This window comes from Piliocolobus tephrosceles, chromosome 18 (assembly GCF_002776525.5).
Source record: "Piliocolobus tephrosceles isolate RC106 chromosome 18, ASM277652v3, whole genome shotgun sequence".
Taxonomy (NCBI): Eukaryota; Metazoa; Chordata; class Mammalia; order Primates; family Cercopithecidae; genus Piliocolobus; species Piliocolobus tephrosceles.
Window position 1 is genome coordinate 59,802,295 of NC_045451.1, and position 11,870 is coordinate 59,814,164.

Here is an 11,870-nt window from a genome sequence, read left to right on the forward strand (position 1 = left end):
TCACAAGGTCAGGAGATCAAGACTATCCTGCCCAACATGGTGAAACCCCATCTCTACTAAAATACAAAAAATTAGCCAGGCATGGTTATGCACACCTGTAGTCCCAGCTATTCGGGAGGCTGAGGCAGGAGAATCGCTTGAACCCAGGAGGCAGAGGTTGCAGTGAGCCGAGATCGCAGCATTGCACTCCAACGTGTGGTTGATATAATTAGGTCAGCGACAGAGCAAGACTCCGTCTCAAAAAAATAAAAATAAACAAATAAACAAGTAAAAATAAAGAGGCACACACACACAAATAAAACATTTGCCTTAGTACCTAAAAATTATTTCTTGTTTTCTTCCTTTCTTCTTGTCAGATGGGTAAGTGCCGACATCATAGCAAGGTTTGAGGGTGGCACACCTCACGCGTGTGTGTGAAAACCCAATTATCACACTTATAAACCACAAAAGATTGTAAAAATTATCACTAAACTGTAAAAATATAACTTTACTCCTCTTTGTCTTGAAATAATAGTAATTTTAAAACGATGCTCAGTTAGGCTTTCATCTCAGGAATGCAAAGATGTAAGATTGTCATGCATGCATGTCAACGGTGAATGGATTTTGATTTTTCACCTCTCAGAGGGCAGAACGTCTTTAGTGGGTCAGGAAAGCTTGATTATGACCTGACTGGAGTTAAGATGTGGGAAACTGCTTTCTTTTTCTCAGATTTCCTTTTCCCTGTGTCTGTGCCCTCAAATGCCTGGCTTTGCCCCTTTTCCCACTAGAGACATTATCTGTGCTGTTTTGTTTTTTTTTTAAGTACAGAGTATTAGTTGTTTTAAATTAGTAATAATAATAAAAGTGAACCTTTATAAAGTGCTTACTACGTGGATGAAGTATTTATATGACCAATTTTTCTTACAGGAACCACAGGGAGAATTAAAAGCAGAGATTTTTTTATCACAAAAGCAGGACTCTGTTGAAAATGTTTAATGTTCTACGTGTGGTTGATATAATTAGGTCAGTCAAACTTTGTTGTTGTTTTTCTATCTGTGATAACAGAGAAAATGTGGATATCACATTTAAAGGGTGACACAGGGTACTCCAGAGTACATCCTGAGGAAGTGATGGGATGGCAGAGTCTGGGGAATGAGGGCCTGGAGGACCAGTTCACGGAAACAATGGTGTTTATACTAGAAAGAGAATGCTTCAAGGAAATGCAAGAACTGCTTTCAAACAGCCAACAAGACCATTTGTGGAAGAAATTTCATTTATCCTGAGTACATCAAAAGGACAAACCATAACCAATAAAGAAAATGTATATGATAGAATATTTTGCATTTTCTTTTTTTTTCTTTTTTCCTTTCTCCCCTGTGGGATCCAAATTGGATTTTTAAAAAGGGAAACTAGCAAAGGATTCAAAGTCTCTGACATGGAGGGATCCATGGCTCCACCAACCATGAACTCCTTTCCCCAAACATCCGTGAACATCAGCGCCTCGGAGAAGTGATTCCTAAGTAAAGCAAACCTGTACCAGATGATATCTCAAGACGATTCCAATCCAAGCTGCGATTAAGACATCTCCAAAATTACAGTCACTTTGACTTACTACACTTACAAATGAATATTGAAATATCTGGTTTATATATACATTCAGGAATGCATCTATGGTGAGGTCAGTCTGCACATAAGTGATATTTATGAATTTCAAGTACACAATAGACTGAGAGAATGAGAGGTTATTATTGAACGAATGATTCACCATTTGGGAAGGAATGGGCTTTTTAAAAGAAATAGGAGAACAATGACGTCTATAAAATAAACGTGCACTAGGCCACATAATAATTACTTCTTGTGCACCTCTAGCATATGTTAAAATCATCATATCCATTGCTGACTAACCCCCAGTTTTGTCCTGCCCTGAGGATATGAGAGATCTCATAAAGAAGGTGCTTTAAAGAAAGGCTGCAGCCCAGGCATGAATATCAGTTGCCCTCAGACTCGGGAATAGCAACACATCCTGCTTCAGGCCAAAGCACAGAGGCCACCATGACATTCATAACCTTCAGGGGTTAAGCCTGACCTATATGGAGAGAGGGTAAAAAGTCAAAGGTTTCTATGTGCCAAGAAGCGCATTTTTCTTCCTTTTGGTGTCAGCAACAGTTTGAACCCCGCAGCTTAGCTCATCAGAGTGGCCCTTCAGGACAGGGTTGGGGGGTGCAGCTGTGAAGAGCAGTGCAGGAGGTCCTTGGGGGTGATGTATCTTGAAGAGGGTTGAGGTCACCCGAAGACACATGTGTGATAAAATTGCATACAACTACACAGACATACATAGATGCATGTAGAATCCGATGAAATCTGAGTAGTCGGTAGCCTGCTTAACAGTTTTGTTCCAATGACAGTTTTCTAGTTTTGATACTATACTAAAGTTAAGTAAGACGATACTATTGGGTGAAGGCTGGATGAGAGTTAAAGAGGGCTCTGTCCCATTTAGGCAACTTCTGGTGAGTTTGTAGAGATTATTTCAAAATAAAAAGTACAAAACAAAAGAAGAAACAGAAAAAGGAGGAGGAGAAAAGGGATGAGAAAAGGAGGAAAAAGACAAAGAGGAGGAAGAGGAGGAAGAAGAAGAGGAGGAAGGGAATGGCCCTTCAGTCACTTGCCTCAAAGCTATAGATGAAGAGGGAAAATATACATGAAATGGGAATGAAGGGACATCCCATATGAATGGATTGCCTATTTTCTAGGGAGTTGCAGTTAGTCCTTAACTAAACCTCAAACTTCCTTCTCTAGTCTTGACTCCCTCAACACCATTATTTTCTTGGGTGCCAGATACACTTTTTAAAAACCAGGCCAAGTCCCTCTGGAGCTCACCCACCATTCACAGGGCACCTTGCCTCCCACCACTCTCCACCACCCTCATGGACTTGGCCATGGGGATACCCATGCACACCTGGCTCTGCACGCTCACCCTCGCGCAGCTCACCCTCGCGCAGCTCACCCTCGCGCAGCTCACCCTCGCGCAGCTTGCGGTGACGCCACTGCATGGTATGCTCTTTCCCTTCCTCTTCACTTCCTCCTTCCTCCGCTTTCAGATCATCCTAAGTCAGTCAGAGCTGAGGTGCCTATCCTCCCCCATCCCACGGCTGATCTGAGTCTTTCTCCTCAGTACTCTGCTTTGTATCTGTCAGGGGATACTCAAAATGCTGACGCTCCAGCTCTGTCCCCGTACCGTCCAATCAGAACAACAGCCTAAACCATCAGATCTGGCTGAACCAAACCTTCTGAGTGCATTTCAGGACCCATGTTTTCTACCCCTTAATTTGCTACATTTTTTTGAAATAATGTGTTCGTGAATCACTCTCCCTCCTAGACGGAGAGCTCCCCAAAGCAGGAACCATCCTTCTTCTCTGGGTCCTCAGTGCCTAGCAGAGTGCCCGTCACAGGGTTAGGATGCAACAAATCTGTGTCTGGCTTCCCTGACAAACACAGATGGACAGACCTCCTGACCATGCTTAGCTTAGAAGCAACAACTTCACATCCAAAACCATGAGGCAGTGCAGGCTGCCTTTCCTGAGGTTGTGGAAAGGCATCCAGAGGATTCATGGGCACCAAAGTCAGTGGAGACCAGAGAGAGTGCCGGAGAGAGCATCAGAGCTGAATCATAAGGACGGCATGGAGGCTGCAATGCCAACCCTCATGGTCTGGACCCTAGGCAGGAGGGTGAGGCGGTCAGGAGGGTGAGGCGGTCAGCATGGGATGGTGACCAGCCATGTAGACAAGGAGAGGGCTCCTTAGAGACCTAGCAACTTGACCAGAGTGTGGCTTTCCTGAATATACACACACACACACACATCTCCCATAAAAGAGAGAAATTCACCAAATTTAGAAGTGGGCTGATGCAATCAAGAGTAACAGCAGCAGAAGAGTGGTAGCAATTAAGGTAGAAAGCTGTTTGCATTTCACAACTTGACAAAATTGCCCCTGCTGCTAGCCTGATTTTAATTGTGTGACGGTAACGGAAGAAGATTTAGTTTGGCAAGGTATAAGCCAAGGAGGGGGTGACACAAAGGAGAACCAGCACCAGAAGAGCTGGCCAGTCCCTCGCATTCCTGAGTGATGGAGGCACCACAGCTCACTCTTCTGTAGCCTCTTCAAGGTCCTGCAGTTTTGTTTGGGAACTTCTCAATTTGGGTTTCCAGACTTCTGAATGACAGACACTGACCGGGACTTCATCATCATCTCAGCATGATTTTAGAATCTCCCAGGCCTCCAGTCTCACAGACACTGGTTGCCCAATAGGCCTCTGACAGGGAATTCTAGGGGCCCAGGCCTTCTATGACCTTGCAAAGTCTCAGTGACTTGGCCCTCAAGGATATGTGACTCAGGAAGGCAATTTATATATATCTACTTTATACATAAATTTCAGAGGAAGAAGGGGACAATCAAGCCAATTGATGCTTTAAGAAAAACCTGGAGGGCCAGGCATGGTGGCTCATGCCTGTAAGCCCAGCACTTTGGGAGGCCAAGGTGAGCAGATCACGAGGTCAGGAGTTCAAAACCACCCTGGCCAACATGGTGAAACCCTGTCTCTACTAAAAATACAAAAATTAGCTGGGTATGGTGGCGTGTGCCTGTAATCCCAGCTACTCCAGACACTGAGGCAGGAGAATTGCTTGAACCGGGACCTGGGAGGCAGAGGTTGCAGTGACCCGAGATAGTGCCCCTGCACTTCAACCTGGGCTACCGAGCAAGACTCCATCTCAAAGAAAAAAAAAGAAAAGAAAAGAAAAAAGAAGAACCTCAGGGTCTATACATATATAAAGCCTTTCAGGCCACCAGGCCAAATCAGGCAGATCAATTCATTTCCTTCCAAGATGTCCCTCAAGCTGCCATAGACATCCATCGACATATGACTGTTCCATCTGTCCAATTATTTTATTTTATTTTACTTTATTTTATTTTATTTTATTTTTGAGACAGAGTCTCATTCTGTCACCCAGGCTGGAGTGCAGTGGCATGATCTTGGCTCACTGCAACCTCCACCTCCCAGGTTCAAGCAATACTCTTGCCTCAGCCTCCTGAGTAGCTGGGATTACAGGTGCCTGCCACCACGCTGGGCTAATTTTTGTGTTTTTAGTAGAAACAGCATTTTGCCACGTTGGCCAGGCTGGTCTCGAACTCCCGGCCTCAGGTGATCCACCTGCCTCAGCCTCCTGAAGTGCTGGGGTTACAGGCATGAACTACCATGCCTGGTCCCATCTGTCCAATTCTATTCTGGAGAGAGGAGGGGTCTCAGCCAGGAGGTTTGGGTCTTCCCCTCTCCTCCCCTCCACCCTCCCAGCCCTTGAAGAGGCTAACTCTGAGCAGGAGCCTCCTCCTGTGTTGTGAAAAGTGAACAATGCTCACATTAACTGAGCACCTATTTTGTGCCAGATACTTCACAGAGACACTTCACACAGTCTACCTGATCTAAAGCAAAGACTAAAATTGTTCACTAGTAAGTGAGAAAGATAAACAATTCCCAAAGTATCAGTTTTAGTTTCAGTTTCATGTTCATACCGTCTCTGTTTATGGTCCAATACTTTCTAAATTTAGGGAGGCTCCATATTGAAGCAAGTCTGCCAAGTATCATCCCCTTTAGCTTGGGATCAGAGGAAGCTGAGATGTCTCATCTGACAAGGAGATTCCAAACGTCCATCTCATACCAAGTCAAAGAGGCGTTGCCCTCAGATCTCCCCTCGTCGGGGTTGGGGAGTGCCTTAGAACCATCTGCATTTCAAAATTAGTGAAATCCCAAAGGAGTTGATGGGCAGTATCTGGAAATTCGTCAGGGAAAATGTTATTTTTGTTAAATGCCAACCTCCTAATAAAAGAGAGCTCCTTCTTCCTATTACTACCTCAATGGCCAAAGAAGGAAAGGGAGGGGCAGTGTGGGGAGGGCAGGGAGGAGCCCCCCAGGGTATTTTCCGACAGGGCTTGTGCTGTGACCTGACACAGCAAAGACTAGAGTACTGAAAAGAAGTCAACGCCAAAGCAAAGCTTTTACAACTTTGCAATCTTTGGGCCCCGTTGGTGCATTCTAGGGCTAAAAATAAAATAACCACCCTCGTAAAGACTCCAGAAGATGGCTGTATGAAAGCTTAACGTGCCAGCTCGTGTCTTAAGCCAAGTCAGTGGGGATTTGCTGAAGAAAAGTTTAAGGGATCAGCCCCAGGAGCAAGAAGCCTCAACCTGGAAAGGGGGAAGAGGGAGAATGTAGAGAAGAGGCCTCTGCCAGGGATGGGGGCTCACACCTGCAACCCCAACACTCTGGGAGGCTGAGGCAGGAGGATTGCTCGAGCCCAGGAGTTTGAAACCAGCCTGGGCAACTTAGCAAGACCCTGTCTCTACTTATTTTAAAAAATTACAAAAAAAGAAGAAGAAGGAGGAGGAGGAGGAGGGGGAGGAGGAGGAGGAGAAGGAGCCTCAGGAGAAGGGTTCAGAGCACACCTGAGGTCACTGCCCCATGAGACTCCAGGGGGTCTCTGTATGGGGCTGGTAAGGAGCTCACTGACCCAGCGAACATCCAACCTGGATCACTTCACCATTCCAGCCCCTTCATTTCACAAATGAGGGCACTGAAGAGGCAATGTGGTGTGCCCTAAGGTTCAGGACAGCTGGCAGCTGGCCCCTGGGGGGCATACTCCCAAATTTAAAACATCAACTCGGGCCAATTAATCTTCCTATTCCTGGGCAGAGGGCTACCGTGGCAGCTCCTCACAGGAGAGGCCAGGGAGGGGCCCGGCCCGGCCCAGCCACTGTCAAAGGTATTCCGAACAACCAGGAAGAGAGTTAGTGAGAACGACACTCAGCCTCGACTTTTTTCCCCCCAGCAAAATGAAAAGAAAAACATAAATAAATATCCCAGAGTCTTCTTGACTGGCAGTGTCAAAGACCACTGCGTCAAGTGTTTGCAGAGAGCCAGTAAAAGAACCATTTGGAAAGTTTTGTATTGTTTTCCTAAAGGCCCACGCGCTGCCCGGAGCCGACTGTGAGCTTGAAAGACTCTGCCTGACACTTTCCACTTCCTGCTCATCCTCCAGTTCCAGGATGTGGACGGGGTGAGAGGATGAGAGACTTCCTGCACCCCGAGAGCCCAGGCCCGGCTGACCCACGCGGGAGGACGCTCTGTCCAGCGGAGCCGGGAGGAGGAAATCTTGTTTCCTCTTCTAAATCACCCAAGAGGTGGTGCAGAGGGATGTGTAGGAAGTCAGTTCATTGTTGTTGAAGTCACAGTCTGTTTCTTAAACATGGGGATAGCAACTCCGATTACATTCAAGCTGGGAAGAGGAGGGAAGTTGAAGGAAAGATTTCCTCAGTCACTCGGACAAGTGGCTGCACCGCAGGCCCTGCTACTGGCTCCAGAAGGCCACATGAAGCTCTCAGCCACAAAATCCAGGCCCCGTGAGAGCCTTGCCCTCCCATAACCAAAGACCAACAACGCCCCATTTCCATTTGCTCATTGCCAGAAATAAGCAGGAAAAAAAAAGGTCTAGTTTTGAAAGCTGTTCCTCTGTAGCTCAAACAGGACCATTCAACGTGTTTGGGAGGGGGCCGAGGGAAGGAAGACATTTGGGAGCCATTGTTAGCCGGAGAAAAAACACTCACACTCTAAACATGTATAAATGGCCTGCGTAACTTCGTTGCCCAAGATCCTGTTGAAAACTTTTACTCATTACTCTTGTTATTGTTATTATCGGAGACATTCCCTCCTACACATCCTTCCTTGCTCCTGGCAGGAGACAAATCTTGATCAAAAGCAAAGAATGTTCAATCTCCCCTTCCAATTAGTAAGGATGGGGCTGCCTGGGATGAAGGGGAAGGCAAGACTGTCAAGAGTCACTTTCCACTGTTAGTAATGAATGGGAATTTTTCTAGGCATTAGCTAAGCAGAATAACTTAATCCAAATAGTGACTCCTGAGAAGGAAATACAAGCCCCATGATTTGGAAAGCTATAAAGAGCAAGCTGGGCACAGTAGTGTACACCAGGAATCCCAGCTACTCGGGAAGGAAAGGCACAAGGATCACTTGAGCCTAGGAGTTTGAAGCCAGCATGGGCAACATAGCAAGACCCCATTTCTTTAAAAAAGAAAAAATGAAAGAAGAAAAGAAAACTATGAAGAGAAATTTAGGAATGTTTTTCATCAAATAAATACGGAAAACATGCTTCCTATCAAACTCACACACAGGATACCATATATACCAACATACTGAATGTTCTCTGGAATTTACTTTAAAGAGGTCATACTTAGTAGGGCAACTGAAAACAGGGGCTGCATTTTTTTTTTCCCATTAAATCAGGGCTTGGTCCAACCTTATTTTGCCAACAATGAACATCTGAGATCCAATATAGAGGTTTATCCCTCAAGGCCCAGCTCCAGATGCCATTTCCTCCCAGATTTCCCAATCAAAATCCTCAGGCTGGGCACCGTGCTCACACCTGTAATCCCAGCACCTTAGGAAGCCGCTGTGGGAGGCCACCTGATCCTCATGTCTCAGCTTCCTGTACACCACTGTGCCCAGCTTGCTCTTCACAGCTTTCTAAATCATGGGGTTTGTATCTTCTTCTCAGAAGTCACTATTTGGATTAAGTTATTCTGCTTAGCTAATGCTTAGTTTGAGACCAATATGGGCAACATGGAAAACCCCCGTCTCTACAAAAAAATACAAAAACTAGCCATGTGTGGTATCGTGCACCTGTAGTCCCAGCTACCTGGGAAATGGAGTCAGGGGGATCTCATGAGCCCAGGGAGGTCAAGGCTGCAGTGAGCCATAATCACACCACTGCACTCCAGCCTGGATGACAGAGTGAGACCCTGTCTTTAAAAAAAAAAAAAAAAAAAAAATCATCTTTTCTTGGTGATCCCACAACATCTCCCTCATCTATTTCAATACATGTTGCCTTTGGAGTCAGATGAAATTACATTCCAACTCTGCCTCTTATAAGCTCCGAAATTTTAAGCAAGCTTCCTTTTTAATTTTTATTTTTATTTTAAGTTTTGGGGTACATGTGCAGGCTTTTTACATAGGTAAATGTGCGCCATGATCGTTCGCTGCACCTACCAACCCATCACCTAGGTATTGTCCAGCATGCATTAGCTATTTTTCCTAATTAAGCAAACTTCTTAATACTCTATGTAAGGCTCAGTTTTATCAACTGTAAAAGGTCCATAATAATATTACTTACCTAATTCACTTTTTAAACAGATATTTATGTGCCATGCACAATTTTAGTTACTGAATAAAAACAAAAGTCCCTACTCTCATGCAGCTTTCATTCTAGAGGAATTATCGTGAGATGAAGCTAGATAAGGCATAAAGAGAGCTCAGCCCGGCACATAATAAGCACTAAATAAATGTTTCTTTGATGGATGATTAAACCAATAAATAAGTGAATAAATGAAAAATGTGAGAATTGTGGACAAACCTTTCAAGGTGAAAGCACAGCCTTTATTCTACTGATGCTCTGGAAATACCCACTCTGGGAGTATTTCCTGCAACCTTTTTGTAGGGAGTACAGTAATTCACTTCTAAAGACTGGAAATTAAAGAAAGATTGTATTCTGAGAGTTAAATTTAAAAGTCACACCTAAAGCAAGAAAAGGAAGACTTATTCTTCAGGTTGGTAGAAATAAATCTTTTATCCTTGAAGCCCAGAGATTTTGGGAGAAACACAGCACAGTATTTCTGATCTAGTGTTTTTTGAGATGAGTGCTGGAGCCAAGAAATTAGAAAATCCTCTTCCATCTCACATGCAAGCGGAGAGAGTCTAGGACATTTTGTTGATGTTGTTTTTCTCTAGAGACGGGGTCTCTCTCTGTTGCCTGGGCTAGTCCCGAACCCCTGAGCTCAAGTGATTCTCGGCCTCCCAAAGTGCTGGGATTACAGGGCCGAGCCACCGCACCCTGCCAAGGGCGTTTTGGTATCTGCAATGGTCCTTCTACTTCATCCCGGCCTCTCCCACTGGTGCCCCTGTTTCCATCTCCAGGATCATCCCTCATCAGTGGGTCTCTCTTTTCATTGACAAAGTGGCCAGGGTGTGGAGAGCTGCCTTCCTTTTAACCACCTCCTTTTCTGGTGCCAACTCCCATTTGGAGGAGAGGCACAAGGAACTATTTGTGCAGGGAGTGGCTCGGCCTTCCCTTTCAGCTCCTGCAGCCACCCCCTCTTCCTCTGATCTTTACCACCTCATTCCCAGCAGCTGGCTTTGTTGCCGCAACAAGTGGTAACTCTTTCTTAATGTAGCGCAGAGGTGTCTGTAGGCAGCCAAGCATGGGACACTGCTGGCCACAGCTGGCTAAATGTGGTTTTAGAGACTTGTTTGTGCCCCTGTGTGACTAATACTTACCTACCGGCTGGCTGGGATGAGACCTCTCTCCTACTCATCTGGGACTTGGCACACGATCCACTGGCTTCCCAGCCACTGCCAAACTCAGTCACAGGCAAGGCCGAGGGACGGGATTTGGGTGGAACCGCACAGCAGGGCCCCCAGAGGACAGCTGGACGATTAAGCCAGGGGCTCAGAGCATTCGAATGTGTCCCTCTTTTGAGGTTTTACACCCTCTCTGCTGATTAGGATAACTTACGGGTGGTCCAGGTAAAACATGGCACGGAGAAAGGAAGATGCTTAACATTCTCATCTAGCTCAGCAGGTCTTCGTCTATTTGCGAAAGAATACTATGGTTTTAAAAGATTCAGTTTAAGTTGGTCAGGAGCTTAGAATGACGGGCAACAAATGACAGGCTCTGAAATGGATCAAATCAGTAAATAAATCAATGAGTGAGAGAATAGGTGGACTAAGACAAGATGAAGGGTCAGGGGAGGCAGACAGTCTCTATTCTGGGAATTTACCCAACTGATACCTTCCAAACCCATAAAAGTGCTGATGAACAGACCATAGAAATTACAGTATATCTGTGTTAGGGAATACAACACCATGTGGCTGTTTAAAGAGATAAGGCATCTGTATACATATGGGTATGAAAAATAGCTGAGGTCTACTTTGTGTGAAAAAAAACAAAAGCTAGAGAGAGAACAGTATGGATAACATGCTATCATTTTTGTAGGTAAATTTTTAAAACTATATGTTTGTAAATGCATAAACTACCTAGAAGATACGGCATAAATTGTGAAAGTGGCTGTTTCTGAAAGGAACAATTGGTGGCTGGGGTTTCAGAGATAGATGAAGACTTTCGTCTCACTGTGCACCCTTTTATACCCTGCATAAAATTTTAAATTTTGTACCTTATATATGTATTATCTATTCCAAAATAATTAGAAATTTTATTCTTATTAATAAAAAATAAAATTGAAAGACTAAGGAGATCTATATCTTCAGAAATAAATAGATATCAGTCATATATTTAAAATGATGGCTCACGCCTGTAATCCCAGCATTTTGGGAGGCCAAGGTGGGCAGATCACCTGAGGTCAGAAGTTTGAGACCAGCCTGGCCAACATAGCAAAACCCTGTCTCTACTGAAAATACAAAAATTAGCCAGGCATGGTGGCAGGCACCTGTAGTCCCAGCTACTCAGGAGGCTGAGGCAGGAGAATTGCTTGAACCCGGGAGGTGGAGGTTCTGATGAGCCAAGATTGCACCACTGCACTCCAGCCTGGGCGACAGAGCAAGACTCCATCTCAAAAATAAAAAAATTAAAATAAAATGAAAAAGAAGTCACACAGAAGAAGTATGATACCATTTCTGTTTTTTTAAATACTCTGCATGTGTATGTGTGAATGCACGCACGTGTGTGTATGTTAAGATCTTTAAAAAATAGGTGTGAGAAAGCAATAGCGATGAGGCACCCATTTTTTATTCTGTATATTTCTGTATTGTGTAAAGG

The 11,870-nt window shown here is 44.8% G+C and overlaps 1 non-coding gene across 1 annotated transcript; it reads right to left on the bottom strand.

Annotated features, from left to right (window-relative positions):
- Positions 1 to 350: 350 nt before the first annotated feature.
- LOC111539823 lies at positions 351 to 453 on the bottom strand. The gene has a single exon (XR_002730805.1). It is a non-coding gene; the product is annotated as a small nucleolar RNA U13 (small nucleolar RNA).
- Between the last annotated feature and the right edge of the window lie 11,417 nt (positions 454 to 11,870).